The sequence below is a fragment of the Vicugna pacos genome, unplaced genomic scaffold (genome assembly GCF_048564905.1).
Source record: "Vicugna pacos unplaced genomic scaffold, VicPac4 SAC-SAT, whole genome shotgun sequence".
NCBI lineage: Eukaryota > Metazoa > Chordata > Mammalia > Artiodactyla > Camelidae > Vicugna > Vicugna pacos.
In genome coordinates this window covers 18,539,942-18,556,663 of record NW_027328721.1, presented here as the reverse complement: position 1 = coordinate 18,556,663, position 16,722 = coordinate 18,539,942, and the positions used below count along the sequence as shown (strand labels likewise).

Sequence of the window (16,722 nt, the reverse complement as noted above, 5' to 3'; positions counted from 1 at the left end):
CTCTGTAAGACTGACTCAATAAATACTTGTAAGTTTTTTCCCTCACTCTTTCCTCAAGCAAGAAATCTGATTTTTAACAATTGTAGGTATTTTCAAAAAATGAGTTTTTTCCTCTTTTTTCATAAAATTCAACTTTAATACAATATTTTAATGTCTTTTTAAAGTTTCATCAACAGGAATTTTATTTATTTTCCCATAAGATACTGGAGTTTGTAATTAGATAAATTGTTGAATTTTTTTCTGCTTATAGTGTTCCTGTATGTCTTATTTATTTATTTATTTATTTATTTATTTATCTTAAATTTTATTTTTTATTGAAATGTAGTTGACTTACAATGTTAGCTTCAAGTGTACAGCAAAGTGATTCAATTTGTATGGCTTATCAGTAAAGGACAAGTTACCTAGTTTCCTCACACTAAGCATATTCATTTATTGAGAGGATATTAATCCATCAGAGATAAAACCAAAAGACAATATTGTAAGCAATCCATGATATGAGACCAGACGGAAATAATGCTCAGCAGTGTTAAGAACAAGTCTGTGCACTGACATGTTCTTCAAACAACGTGGTATTTAGATCTAATGATATTTCCCACTTGGAAAGTAAATCGCTGAATGTGCTTCCTGGCACCGTCTTCCTAGTGCCAGAACATGTCATGTTTTTTCCTTTGAAAGATTTTTCATAAAGAGATCGGTGCCTTCAACTCAAGTTGAGCTAATCCTTACATGCTGGGTTCCTTTATTGCACACCAGAGAAAAAGAAATTCTGAGTTCCGTATTGTGGAAATGAGCCCCTTCAAGTTCTCTCTTTTCTTCACCCGCCTGTCCCCTCAGACCCCACCACTTTCCCTCCCTGTCTCTGTCTCTGTTTCTCTCTTTCTTCCATATTTCTGGACTTCAAAGAGTCATAAACCCTCTCCTGGCTTTGTTATTCCTCTAATTTCTAAAGGACAGGGTCATATTTATAGACTGGCATCCTGCCCCTTCAACACAATAGAGCGCTGTGCGTAATCATGCCGATTTGTGTTTGAGTCTGGACATACGGTAACTCAGAATAATTAAGCAGTGAGGTAAAACATAGCAATAAACATTCTGAAGCCTTATTGCTTTTCATTAGTTGCACGGGATAACCTAGTGATCTAGTCACAGGTAATGGGAGTTGAACACATTCCAAAGAGTCGGAGAAAGATCTACTGATATGTGCCCTGAGAATTCACTCCCAAGAGTAACTTGAAGGATGCTTTTGCCGTTATTCTTGTTACTGCCATTTTCTGAGAGCCGCCCGAACAATCAGAATGTTTTCAGTTCAGTGCCCATTATTCAAAAATAATAACATCTTTGATGACTAACAACAGTGCAAATTGCACATTGTGAACTAGTGGACAACAATCCTTGTGATTTTCCACATACAACCTCAGGTGAGCATCACAGAATTCTGGTGAGGACAAATAAGTGCACTTCTGCAGATCAAAGAATTCAGCAGTGGCAGAAATGGAATGCCCTCTGGGGTAGATCATCTGACCAAGTGCCTTCCAGGAGAATCTTTGGTCCAAAGCCATGACCACTCCCAAGCCACCTCTCCGTCCTCATAATCCTCTGGAAGAAAACATATATACAGGAGGAATTCACTATCATGAAAGACAGTTGATTCCATTGGGAACATTAGCTTTTTTTTTTTTTTGAAAGTTGAGCTGAAAACATCTTCCTGAAGCCTTCATACATTTGAGTTCAAGTTTGCTTGCCTAAGAAATATTTAACTAACCTGAACTCCAAACTAGATTCTCCACTACACTTTCAACTAAACCCAGTGTGAGCTAGATTTCAGGTTTCACCATCTTTGCTTTTGACTTTGTAGCCAAGTAGATTTGAGTCACTTAACGTCTCTCAGCTTGAACTTCATCCTCTGACAAATGAGATATTTAGATCAGATCAATGTTTCCCAACCCCAACTGCCCTGCACAGTCATTAATAAGTCAGAGGGGACAAGAATAAGGAAGTGGAGGGAAAGCTGGGTGCCCGTCAAGTTAATATTTGAACTTGGCTGTAGACCAGAGGAAGACCCACTTCCTGTTCTGAACATTGGTGATTTTGCAAACTCTACAAAAAAGCTCTGCTCTTTCAAAACTGTGTTGGTGGTTTATGTGGTATTGAGACATTTGTATTGAAAGTAAACATCTCACTATCTCAATGACTAAAAAAAGACATAGTGTTGGAAATGGGTTTATTTGACTTTAAAGGGGGCAAAGTTTGAAATACGCACCTCTAACATGAGTGAATATGAATGTTCTCTTTCCTTTCTGAAAACTTTCATTACTTCAACAATGATTATTTGGGGCAATGATGAGTTTGTACCAGAAGCTTACTAATAAGTTTAGAAAATTACTCAACATTAGATAACTCACGCTAAAGAGTCTTTGAATGTGGTGACTGACTCTACATTATTTATTCCCTTCTTATAAAATTCACATCTCAGAGGAAACTTCTTAGGGAGAGCAGCGTGGCAAAGTTCCCTATATGAGATGCTTCTTTTCTGTACGTGACAGACTTCATGCTGAAAGAAATCCTCAACTAAGGTATCTCTCCTCTGAAAGTTTTCTGTCCTCTGAAATTTTTCCCAAGTAGGACAAGTCACCGTGTTGATCATGCGCCTGGAGCACTCTGCACCGGCTCCTTTTATCCAGCTTCTGTGTGCCCTGGGATTGTTTGTTTTTTCCACCAGACCCACTGGAGGAATAAAGCCCTGTTTCTTTTTGTGTCTTCATCTCTGGCATATTGGCAATTTTCCACCTATTCATTCCTCTTCCCCTGAACCAGAGAAAGTGGGTATCTTGCAACAAATTTCTAGATATACTATGTAGATTTTGTAAGGGATGACATAACCAAAATACGAGAAAGAGAATGCATCAGAGACTCTAAAAGCAGAAGGATGTGTCTCATCAAAGGAAATTTTAAATGAATACTCTCTTTCTAAGCAGAAAACAAAGAAAAGCAAAGTTTTTTAAATTCCAGAGGTTAAAGAGCAGAGGAAGTGAACAGAACAATCTCAATGAGGCTTTGTTGGGGGATTGGGGTGGGGGATGGCATATACTAAAGGAAATTGTCAAGATGTCTAATTTTGCTGATCACAGTAAATATTTGTTTCATCTTTGTTGTTATTTGTTTAGTTTTTGGTTTGTTTTGTCCCACTTCTGAAGCCCCTCACTCTGGGGAGCACCTTCCTGTGGGAGCCTGGGTGGTCAGGTCCCAGCTCTGGCTGCAGGACACTGTGCCTCTATTTTGCAGTTCCCATTTTGGACACTTGGATTGTTCTTGGCCAATCACATGTCCCCTGGGCGTCTGAATCCAGCAGAAATGAGCCTGGAGAGGATGCAGATACCGCAGCGTCAACGTCTGGCTACCAAAGACAGTAGAGGAATTGGGGGAGTAACTGGATCCCTGTCATGTGCCAAAAGAGGCGTTTCTGGCAACGGTTGTATTGAAGGAGCAATGATCACAGCAAAGTGTCCTCCACCAGGCTGTTCACAAGGGCAGATTTTGACTGTGAAGGGTTCTGTCTATTTTTTGAACCCAGTTTCCCTACCCCCCACCAGTCTTCCTAGTAATTTAGAAAGCTACCCAATTTCCTTTCAAAATATTTATTTCAATTCACCAGAGTCTGTGATTGAATGCAAGTATGATCCTTGCTAATTCAATCATTTTCAAAGAAATGCTGGTTAAACCCAGGTACTGTTTTATTGTCCCTGAAAGAAAAGCATTTGTATGCACAGGTGATAGATTGGTAGACATCATAGAGAAAGGACTAGAAAGATTGCATTGAACCGGCCACATCAGTGAACTAAGGCTGGCACTGCAAATTGATACTAAACAGAAGAAGGGTAGATTTCTAAACTGTTATGACTCTTCAAACTGTTTTCACTGTTAAAACAATTTCAACTTCTCAATATGAAGTAATAATATTTCAAAACAAAGAAATACTTACAAAATCACAGGCGAGAATGAAGATTTGACTGTCCATATTTTTAAGACAATGGGAGCACCAGGATGACTATCAAGTGGCTCCTGGGGAATCAAGTAGGTCCATCTATTGCCTATAATGTTGAAAAGCAATATAGTGATACGTATTGGGTCATTATAACATTCGTATTCTTGACCCAGTAATTCCACTCCTGGGAATTTGTACTGAAGAAATAACTACAGAAAAAATGTGTATGAGAATAGTCGTGGGGAGGTGGAGGCAGGTAGAGCTCAGCAGTTGAGTGTGTGGTTAGCGTGCACAGAGTCCCGGGTTCAATCCCCACTACCTCCATTTAAAAAAAAAAATGGTAGGAAAAATGTAAAAAAAAAAAAGGAATATTCATTACAGAACTCCCTAAAATTGTAGAAAGGTCGAAAACAAATTGAGTGTCCAGAAATGGGTGAGACAGTCATCAATACTGTTCAAAACTGTGTTCTTTCTCCTCTCAGGCCCATGGTAGACCTGTATTCCCTGAGCCCCTGAAGTCAGGCAGAGCCAGATAAATGAGGATGTGAGCCTTCCTTCCAGGCAGAAGCTTTAAACCTGCATGTGAGTCTCCCCTCCAAGTAAGATGTCCTGGAGAGGAGCCCGAACCCACAATGTGAACAGCATGAGTGAAGTAAAGTTTTCTGACTGTAAACCTGCTAACACTTTGGAACTGAATGTTACCACAACGTAACTAGTCTACTCTGAGCAAATGAACAGGCTAAATCAATTATGATCTTTAATTATATGAGGGAAAGAAGCAAGATATTTACTATCTATTTGCACTTGCAGACAAAGGCCTAAAATAAGAACAAATGGAAATAACTGGAGTATGACAGATAGAAATGTAATCTTTTTTTAATCTTTTAAACTTCTACTGATAACTTAAATTTGGAAGATAACCAGTGTTCTTTTCAAAACAACTCATATAGACATTGAAATTTCTTTAAATTGATTAAATAAATATTAAACTGAATATTAAAATAAACATTTACTTGAGAAATATTTAAAAACAAATTTTTGGATATCTTGTAAATTTTGCATATCATGACTTTAACGCATACGTTGATAACTCTGCCCATTAGCTGAATCTCTGGAGATTTCCATTATATTTTTAAGGGGACCAAGGATGTTATATGTGTCAAACTCGACTTTTAGAAGGATTTCACTAAGAAGACAATAATGAACAAAAAGATTTTATTCGTAACAGCAGCATATACAGGATCCTTTAAATTTCACATGAGGGGTTCTTCACCATTCTTGAGCTCAGCCCACTGAAGCTAGAGGAAAGGCCCTGAGGAGATTTTACACTTTAGTACTTGCTGCCAAAGAATTCACCATCTGTGAAGAATTTACATTAAAATCTATACACAGGCATGTTCCCTCAGAGCACAGGCGGCAAGGTGAGAAGTTACACCTCCACCATCTGCTGTGAGAAAGACAAGGTTTGGAGTGAAGCTACTTCACCCAGACGCTGCCCGCCACACAGCCTAAACTCGTACACACAGCCAGTTCAGGAAGAGTTCCCCTCACTCAAAGATGAGGAAAGAACACAAAGAGACTAGCCAAACACCATATAAAAACACTCATAGAAAAAGAGAGGGGAGAGAGAAAATAGGAAAAAACAAATGGCAGATAAAAAACATGTACCCAGAAAAATATAAAAAAAAGCAGATGAAAATCATGACATAGATATCTGAATTTTTTGAAATGTCTATTTAAAATAATAACTATTATCTAATAGGAGGAAATTAACAGGATTACAGAAAGATAAAAATAAATAAACCTGCTTTTTGTCATTCAGCAATATGTTGAACATTTTTCCATGTTAATAAATATGGATTTACATCACATATTTACACTGGGGAAAAAAAGAGAGAAAAAAAGAGAAAAAAACAAAGAAAGGAAAAAAATCTAGGCCTTTTGACAAAAAAATAAATAAATAAAAATCCACATTACCCTTTGTTATATACTGAACTGTGTGTCCCAAAACTCCTATGCTGAAACTGCAACACTCATGTGACTGTGTTTGGAGATGAAGCCCCTAGAGGGGTAATCCAGGATCAGTGAGGTCACAGGACAGCACTAACATATCTGCAGGAAAAGGCAGAGGGATCAGGGAGCTCTCACTCACACACAGAGGAAGAGCCACATAAGGACCTGGTGAGAAGGAGGCCGTCTGCAAGCCAGGAAGAGAGATCTCACCATAAACCAACTGTGATGGCACCTTGATCTCTGACCTAAAGCCCCCAGAGCTGTGAGAAAACAAATGTCTGTTGTTGAAGCCACTCAGCCTATGGTGTTTTTTTAGGCTTATTGAGCAGAGCCACATACTCTTAAAGCAGGAAAGGGCAGCCTGTCTCGGCCATTGGCACAGCTGCATGCAGGACACTGGGACACACGGGGCCATATTTACAGACTCTTCTGGCAGGAAAATATGACTCCAGAATTCTACATCTGGCCACACTGCCAATCAAGTCTGTTGCAAAAACAAAATACCTTTAAACACACAATTGAGAGAATTTGGTTTCTATGAACCCTTCATGAATTAACCATCAGACAATAAGCTTTAGCCAAACAATAAGAATGCATAAAGTACAGCCAAAGACTTACAGTGAGCAAGTAGTCCATTTAAGAGGTAGGGATAAATGCTCTTCTTTTCTGGCAGAATCTATAGCTATAGAACAGAATGTAAATATTATAAATTAAAACAACAGGAATAGTATTCAAGTTGACAGGCACAGATGGAAAGGAGAAAAATATAAAGACACTGATGCCCTTGTGTCATGGAATCAAAAGATATTGTTTTCTTGGTAGAGCAGCAGAGACACCAGTAAACATAAAGTCACAAACATAAATATCAGAGTAAGTTCACTAACATAAACAATCAAAAGCATGTGATAGAAGAAAGGAGGAGGAGGTAAGAAATGTGGACATGTACCAACTTGGTCACTAAGCACAGTAGGAAGTAATCATCCCTAAACAAATACAGGTAAGTATCTTATGCAAAAGTACAGTTAAGTTAAAATATGTTTTACCAATTATCAGAACTAATATGCACCCAATAGAAACCAAAGAGAAAGCCAAGCCTGAGTTTTAAAATATCCATACATAAATAAAACACACTAAAACCAGAAAGCACAGCACCAGAAAAGCAGCTGGGACCACACACGCCTGCCACACAGCCCAGGCCATGTCAGCACGGGCAATGGGAGAGCTCCAACTCCAATCAGCAAAGCTACACCCCACCTTCGATTTTACCAAGTTCAGAAAGTGATTTCCTCTCTCCATGAATAATTAGCACTTACTTCACAGGAGTCTAAACAAAGTGCTTATCGCAGCACCTGGCATGGGGAACGTACTCAGTGAAAGTGCATTATTATCACTAAAATCATCAGCATGTACCAGTGAGAAACTCACCTACTGAAGAGAAAGCCTCTGAACTAAGACTATGAGACAAAATCAAATTCCATTGTCAAGCCAAAGGACATCTAAAACAAGGTGCCTCAGAGAGGTGCACGGTTGTGACAGCTTCCAAGGTCAGAAACAACATAACTGCACGTAACTAGGAACTGATTACACAGATTAGGTCACATCCATAAAATGTAACATTTTGCAGCAATTAAAAAGGATGGGCAGTGTGTCTGCAGATATGAAACAATATCTACTATAAATTTGCTACATGAAAATAGGCCTCTCCATACATACACATGCTTAAATATACTTCTGTATCTACAATAATTTTTTAAAAAACAAGGTATATGAGGGAGAGAAGTGAGGAGCTGTTTATGGGCACAAAGTTTCGATCTTGCAAGATGGAGAAGTTCTAGAGGTCTGTTACACCATAATGTCAATGTAGGTAACATTACCAAATGATACATTTAAAACTGTGTTAAGTGGGTAAATTTCATACATTTCAAATTATAATTTCTAAAATTTTTAAAGTAAAAATCAAAATGTACCATAGTATGTCTATTTTGTTACCATTTTATGAAACAAGTTTATGTGTAAGCCATGTGCCTGCACATAATTATTGCTGGTTAAGCACCAGTAAAGGTGGTTTCCTCCAGGAAGGGGATCTGGAAGGCAACACAGAAGTGGGAGGGAGACACTCTTACACTGGGAATCCTTCTGCACCTTTTGAATTCTGTGCTGTGTGTATGCTAACTCTTCAAGCAAATAATCTAATCTGGTTATCAACTAGCTGGGGGCTTTAGTTTATACTCCTGTCTGATACAAAGCTCAAACATCATGCCCCAAGTAAGTTTTAATTGCTCTAATTAGAATCAATACACTCCCTGAATGGGAGAGAGAAAGCAATCTTAAGACATAGACAAGAAATAATAAAGTCATCAAAAGCAGATTGTAAGTGATCTAAAAGTCATTCAACAACACATTACTTATTTTATTGTGCCTACCTCAAGGGGCTGAGATCAAATTAGTTAATACCTTAATGTTCCCAGTACACATTTAGCACTGTGTTAGTGATTACTATTTCAGATTTTTTTTTCAGTTTTCTTTCATTTAAAGCACATCAAGAATAGCTGTGGATTCCAATATTTAGGTTACAATATATCTCCTTTTGGCACCTCCTATCAACCTGAAAAACAGGCCTAATAACTATCTACCTCACAATTGTCTGTGGGATTAAATAAGTGAGTGAATTCATGCAAATACTTGGTGGGGAGAGGGCTGGGCCCTTAGCAAGGGCTGAATGTATGAACAATCAACTGTAATATCAACAATATATCTCAGACCAGAAGAAATTGAATGTATTAACTCCAGAGACATAGAGTCTTCTCTTACCTTGAAGAGGAATCCAAGCACCTTAATAAGTTAATTTTATAAACATAACATTTAAACTGATTAGAGGGGGAAATAGGATGAAGAGAGGAAGGCTAGAAAGGTATGCAAAATGGGAGCATAGTCATGCAATGTTTCCTTCCTGCCTGGCTTAAAAAAAAAAAGTGAGCCTATAGAAGACATTCCAACAAGAAGTAGATTAACCCTGGCTCTGGATTCTTCCTGGGTTTAAATTCAGTGTCAAGTGATGTTCCAAATAAATCCCAGATCAATGAAAACTATATATAAACATCAAAGGAAAGTAGGTCTACTTACATAAAAATTTACAATTATAGATGTTCAAAAACATAACCTACAAAAAATCAAGTGAGAAAAAAAGTATCTGCTTATGACAAAAACTTCTTATCTGTTATATGAAAGAGTTCACACCATAAACAGATTTGGCCATACATATAACAGAATATTATTCAGCCCTAAAAAAGAAAGGAAATTCTGACACTTGCTACAATGTGGCTGAACCCTGAAGACTTTATACCAAATGAAATAAACCAGTCATGAAAGGACTAATACTGGATGATTCCACTTATATGAGGACCCAGAATTGTTACAGTCATAGAGACAGAGGGGGGATGGTGGGGGCTAGGGCTGGGGGAGGGGGAAAGAGAGTTGTTCTTTAATGGGGACAGAGTTTCAATTTGGAAGATGAAGAAGTTCCTGAGATGGATGGTGTTGATGTTTGCACAACAATGTCAATGTACTCAACTCACTAAACTGTACATTCAGAAATGGTTAAAATGGTAAATTTTATGGTATGTGCATTTTAGCACAAAAGAAAAATTTAAGTAAAAAAATGTTCAAAGAAATCATAGCAACAATAAAAGCAATAAAACACTGATATGTACAAAACCCAGGACATGAATAGGCAATTCACAAAGGAGGAAATACAATTAATAAATACATGAAAAAATGTTTAAGATCAAAGTTATTCAAACTGCAAATTAAAAAGTCAAGTAATCAAAAATGATATTAATCAATCCTAAGAGTTCAAATAATGTGGCTTCTTGTACATTGAAGATTTCAGTGTGAAATTGTATACCAGAGATTCAAAATTATTAACACATCTGAACCACCAAATTATATATATATATATAATTTTTTATATTCTTAATATAAAAATGCTCTAAATATAGAAAAAATGTGCAAAGATTACTTTATGTTATGTCTTACAAAACCAAGAAACTGGAAACAAAAGTAAACATCTAAAAATAGTGGGGCTGCTAAACAGATAGGAAACAACCACTGGATACATGATTGTATGACCATTAAAATGAGTATTATGAAAACCGCACAAGAAAATGGGGGAGAGGGGTGGAGGACACAATATTGAATGCAAAATCATATAAAAACATGAGTGAAAAGAATAAGTATATCTATACTAAATGTTAATATTTAACATAATGGGATAGGAGTGTGAAAAGTCCCACAAGCATCTTCCAAATTTTCTAAATCACACTTATAGTTCTATAATAAGAAAAAAAATTCTTTACAAGAGTTGTGAAACCATGAGTTACAGCCTGTGTGCGCAGGCCACAGAAACTCCCAATACAACTTCCTGGTTTATTTCTCCACAGACAGAGAAGCTAACAGAATAAAGACTTCAGCCCAGGGCAGAAGATGCAGCACATGCTGGTGTGGCTTTTCCCTAGCCTGTTGGCTCTGTAACTTGGAAAACACTTTCCATATCCAACCACAGTTGTGAAGACAGCTGAATTACTGTTCTGCCACTGTCTTCATACCTGTAGTCACATCATTATGGCAGGCACTGCAGTTTCCCTACACAGTATCTATTCTGCCTTCTGCCTTAATGACAGAGCACTGATCAATCACAGGCCCAGAAAACAGCATTTCCCAGACTTCTTGGTGGACAGGGATGGCTAAGTAAGTTCTGGCCAATAAGAAGCAAAAGTTGTTGGATGTGTCTTCTGGGAAAGCTCCTTACAAGATTGAAGGTAGAATAATGTAGTAGGCCCACTTCTGCTCTTAACCCCTTCTTTCCTGGAATATGGAGGTGATGACTGGAGCTGCAGCAGCTAAATTGTGATCTAAGGCAATCTTAGAATGGAAGCCGTATGCTAAATATACTAGAGCACACAGATCCCTAGTGACACCAGAAAGCTGACATACCAGCACTGCCCTCCCTAGTACAAATGTCTTTAAGAAAAATAAAACCTTTAACTTGCTTAAATCATTGATTTTTACACTTCAGTACTTGCTGCCAAAGAATTCACCATCTGTGAATAATTTACATTAAAATCTACACACTTCCATTAAGAGAATGTTTACAATAAAATTAGGTTCTCCTGTTTCCTGAATCAAATTCAGCATTATTAAAGACACATTCTTCTGGGTTCTCAGAACCATAATCATAAATCTATGTTTTACTCAATCCTCATTTTCTCCTATGTTTACCACCAGTAATTGCTCCTTTAGAGGACTAATTTAAATAAAACCTTCCAAAAACCATTATTTATATAATAAAATAATCTATATTGGAGATATCAAGTTTTTCTTATTTTTTAAATACTGAAGCACATGATTAAAACTTCACATGAATACAAGTTACATAAGCATTTTTATTCATAATAATGGTAAAATATCATCAAGTATTAATTCAAAAATGAATAATTAGTCAGTACTATAAAAATCAATCCATATTTCTGGATAAAGAAAGCTAGCTGAACACATGCAACTAATATTGCTCAAGTCCCAAACCTCTCCATAACTGCAGTAAAGAAACATTTTTAAAAACATAAATCCTCAAGGAAGGGCAAGTAGGAGCGGAGATGACAATACACTGAAAATGGGACGAACACGGGCCAGCAGTAACAGACTCAGCAGGGCCAAGGAAGTCCAGCTCCTCACCGGCCAATGCTAGTGTACTGGACAGAGCAGGTCTGAGCCACCCTCATGAACCAGGAAGGGAGTTACTGTGGTAAGCCAGGACAAACCACATGTCATGGTAAATTTTATGTGTCAGCCTGACTGGGCTAAGGGATACCCTGAGCTGGTAAACCATTCTTTCTGTGGTGTGTCTAAGAGGGTGTCTCTGGAAGAGCTTAGCATGCAGTAGATTAAGGAGACCTGCCCTTGCCAATGTGGGTGGACAGCACACAGGCTACTGAGGACTTGATTGGAACAAAAGGATAAAGGAAGGGTGATCTTCCATCCCTGAGCTGCAACACCCATCTTTCCTGCTTTCAGGTGGATGGCAGAGCTCCTGGTTCCCAGCATCCTTGGGCAGCACTGCTGCTTGCTCTTCCTCCCCTGATCCATATTCAAAAAGTTTGCAAATCTCCTCTAAAGTTACAATTCAATTTCCCCTCCAGAACACTGCAGTTCTTTAAAATATATGATTCTGTTTTGAACACTGGGCAATTCAGTATTAGAGAAAAGAGCGTGGTTCCCATTCGCTATCTGCTTAGTCCACGTGACCAACATGAGATGAGTCTCTGAAACTTCTTGAAAAACATGAGCCGTACTGAGCTCATTCCCACCATGGATGTGCAGACATCTGTCATGGCAGTCAGAAGGGACAATTTCATAGGCTACTGAGGGAACTTTAATTTAAGACTTTTAGACTCTTTTACACCAAGAAGCCATTAGCTGATGTAGTGGCTCAGTAAATGTCTTCAATGAATTTCTGGATATGGCCACAAATCCCTGTACCTGCTTCACTCCCCTTTAATCATCCCATTAACTGATGACAAAGGACATAAGCCTGAGAAACACCCACCCTTCTAATAACTTCCTCTGTCACATCATGCAGCAAACCCTCCTGCTAACTTCAAAGTACAATACATGTAACACAATATTTTGTTATGTTTAATGTAATAAACTTGATTATTTTTGAACATTCACTTCAGATACTCATTTTTGGCAAAGGACTTAAGCTTTTCCATATTCATACCAAACACCTCCAATTCCTTCCCAGCAATTGGTTTTATTTTACTGCACTGTATATGCCAGCTAGAGCAGAAAAATTCCTGGTAGGAAAAATTTCCTGTGGGCTGTGTCCTGGTGGTTGCATTGCTCCATGGGCCTAAGACTCAGACTCCCTCTGAGCAGAGCGGTATGGGGCAGCAGAGAGAGGCAGCTGGGCCCCAGGCCCATGCCTGGAGTCCTACCCACAGGTAGTTATGTGATGTACGAGAGAAGGGAACATGCCAAGCATGGCAGGTGGGAGTCTGTAATTTGTTTTGGCTGTAAAGACAAAGCCACTCAGACATACTGTCAGTTTCCTGGCTCCATGTATTTTACATAAACCATCGTACATACACAGGAGACAAAATACACAGTGGCCTGTGAAACACAGTACTTGGATGTGGCAATTCCTAGTTGTGAAGATGCAGCCAAGAAAAAGCTTACAGCACTTTCAAGGATTTGATTTAATAGACACAAAATATATAGATTCCACTAACTACCATAACTGCCTTGTACTTAATATATTTTAAGCCAGATAATTCTAAAGCATATTCCATCTTTAACACTAGAAAGAATTATATAATTTGGATCAGGGACCATTTGAAAATGCACTAGCATGGAAAAAATCCAAAGCTAAATTATGTAGGTTTTAATGTGCAGCTTAGGTTACATGCAATTGCTATCCTTAAAGTAAGTGTTTTATACGTGTAATTAATTTTAACTTGAAAAGAACATAGAACAATGAAAACAGACTCCACAACCAAGAGACACTTCTCTTCATTTCTCTGTATTGTTTCATTTCATCTGAACAAGGTCAATTACATCCACAATATCAGGGCCCATAACTCAGCTCAGTTTTACAGTGAGATTTAACCTTGGCAAAATAGCACCTTGACTCAGCTCCCTCTGCTGTAAGAAGCAAAGGTCAGAACCATCCAGTTATTTCAGGAGGACACCTAACTACACAGGTGGTTTCCTACCCAAACCCATTCCTCCCTCCTCATTCCTTGTTGCTGGAGGCCAGTTTAGGTACTTACCTCTTGGGGCCAGGTAATGAGACTTGGTCCACTCATCAGCAACAGGAGAGAATCTTGACTTATCAAAATGTACTGAAGTAATTTCATTCCCCTCTAGGGCCAACACTGGGCACAGAGAGACAGGGCAATTCTGCCAGGAAGGTTTCTGAGGAAGGGAGCCTTAATTCTAAAACTCTGAATGTAAATACACTGAGAGCCAGTACAGGAACTCGGGCAGCCACTCTGGGGCCTGAGGGGAACCAGCACAACAGTCCAAACAGGTGAATTAGGCTGGGTTCTCACCTCCACCTCTGAGCTGCTCAAGTAACCAACCCTGAGTGGCCTGACTCTGGCATCCTGTTTTGTGGGATAATAAGCCCTCTTTGGTTTTGGACATTTTGGTTGAGCCTTCTGTTATTTGCCCAAAAAGCACTCCAACTCATACAGAGATCTTTAGTGGGAACTAAAAGCTCCCCAGAGAAGAATATCCTGGGTTTGTAATCTAAGAAACCCAGAATCCAAAGGGCTCTTCTCTCAGTCCCAGTTACTCACCATCAAAAAGTGATGGCCCTCAGGTTCAGCTCAGGGAAAATTAAAAATAACTTGTTCCATGAACTTCTCTATTAGATCCCAGTCTCCAATTATTCCATGTCTTATTGGCTACTAAAGCAAGAGAAATCAAACTATGTCAAGCTTCAGTCCATGTCAGTAAGAGCAACAGTTTTAAAATGACTGGACCAGAAGAGACGGAGTTATTAGAGAAAACAGGTCCTTTGCACTGGGTGAATGTTAATTTATGTAAAGAAATAACAGACACTTTACCAGAAATATTAAGTTATATAATTGTTTATATTCTACTTCACATCTCTAAGTACAAATTATCATCTTAACAGTGGAGTAACAGATGGAAAAGTACAGCTAATCTGCCATACCATTCCATTTGGAGTTTGGAGGTTTTTAGAACAAATACCTAGTTAAACAATTTTAGTGCTTCTTTTTAATTAATCAATCTAGAGCTCTTCTACATCTGACAGGTTAGTGAGTCAACCTGCAATTTTCCCCAGAAGCAGGTCTTGCTCTCACATGAAGCCCAGCATTCCCAGAGTCAATCCTGCATTCCGGGGTTTTGTAAATTCACTTGATACCCCACATGAAAAATACCTTGTTCAACTAACACAACACTGTAAATCAACTATACTTCGATTTTGAAAAATACCCCATACAAAACCTCTTTTCCAACACAAGAATACACAGCTCACAAGTACAATTGCTATGAAATCTACCATTTTGCATGATTCATCCTACTGCTCTGTTCTTGGTGATACACTTACAGAAGAAAATCCCGGTGGGGAGTTTACCTTTGTGGCATATGTGGGTTTATCTATGACTATGAAAAAGGCCAGGTCATCAATTCCCCTCAGCACCCTCCTTTGGGCTTGGTCAGCCACCTTTGCTGTCTCTCTGATGGCAATACCTTAGGGAGAACAGCACAAAGATTTCTGTCTGCATCCATACTCATTTCAAGGATCAAGGAAGCATAATATAACCCCTGTGTATGTACAAGTAAATTTTCAATGTCAGGGTCTTATTTGGAGCTGAGTGTGTTCACAGAAAAGACACTATCACAGAGCACATAAAGTAATACAGAAACCTTTCTTATGTTCTGGTATTATTTTAGTGTGGCACAAGGGAACTTAGCTGGTCTGCTTTTAATACTGACAAAAGATGAATTAGTAAATTTTTCAGTTTCATCTGAAAAAACATCCCTCATGATAGTGAAGTGAAAAGCACATATCAATTGGTTCCAAATTTTAGAATACAATGTAGAAGGACACAAAATTAAAAATATAATGTAAAAGAAGAAAGTAAACTGAAAAATGCTCATACACTCTCAAGTCATTTTAATAAAACTGTGTCACACAGATTTAAAATATATTTTTATTCTTGTTACAAAATCACTAGAAGAAAAAACTAAGAGGTTGCCTACTAATATCTGACAAGAAAAATTCAATAATCAAACAACTGTATTATGTAAAAATATTAATGGCTTTATGATATATTATTTTAATAACAGTTTAACCACGATATTTAGGAATATACTTATAGTTAATAATCATAAGAAACTTCACTGTAGAATATAACATCCAATGAAATGTGGAAAGCTTCATGAAGATTCAATTTTCAATTTAAATTCCTAACCCCTGGTCACACTTTGCTTTCCCATAAACTCATCTTCACCAAATTTATTCCAAAACAAATGAGAAAACATATACCACAATTTTTAAAAGTAGATTATTTGTAGTTCCCAATTGATTAGAAATGAAGAATAGCAACAAAGCTAAGGGAGTGAATTTTAATCCTTGTCCTCAGAAAGGCATCTTGAAGTAATAGCTTGAAAAGTTAGAAAAAAATAAGTACAGGACAGAAATCACTTTGCTCACCTCCTCTTCTGACTCCAACTAACTGCCGCACTTAGTCCAGAAGCTTTCAATTTACAGAAGGTGGCTCAAATCCAAAGGGCAGGATTTCTGCAGGACTAAGGCAGCAGGCGTGATGTGGACATGCTGGGGGCGGAGCCCAGAGAAAGCATCCAAGGCAGAAGCAGCAGGCATGTCAGGACCACGAGGCCGAGAGTGGGGCTGGGGAGGTCTGGAGGGCCGGAACGGACTGCAGCAACTGCAGACACAAACACACCCGTCCCTGAACACAGGCCCCGACAGGGACGGCGCACTGACGGGCACCGCACAGCCACCTGTGCACACACAGCACGTGAGAGGGCCCTGGCGGGAAGGCCCGCAGCCGACCCCAGACGCCCGCGCGGCCGCGGCGCTGCTGCCCGACCGGCGGGAGCCCCTGCAGCCATCTCCTTGTGCCATGCGCCCCGACTCGCCCTCGCCCCCACCCCCGGGCGGGGTGGCGGCC

General features: G+C 38.8%; 1 long non-coding RNA gene across 1 annotated transcript; it reads right to left on the bottom strand.

The window, feature by feature from the left end:
• Nucleotides 1-425: 425 nt before the first annotated feature.
• On the bottom strand, nucleotides 426-16,260 carry LOC140692183 (uncharacterized). The gene is made up of 3 exons (XR_012067768.1): nucleotides 16,242-16,260; nucleotides 3,980-4,088; nucleotides 426-1,596 (listed from the first exon to the last, which is right to left on the bottom strand). It is a non-coding gene; the product is annotated as an uncharacterized lncRNA (long non-coding RNA).
• Between the last annotated feature and the right edge of the window lie 462 nt (nucleotides 16,261-16,722).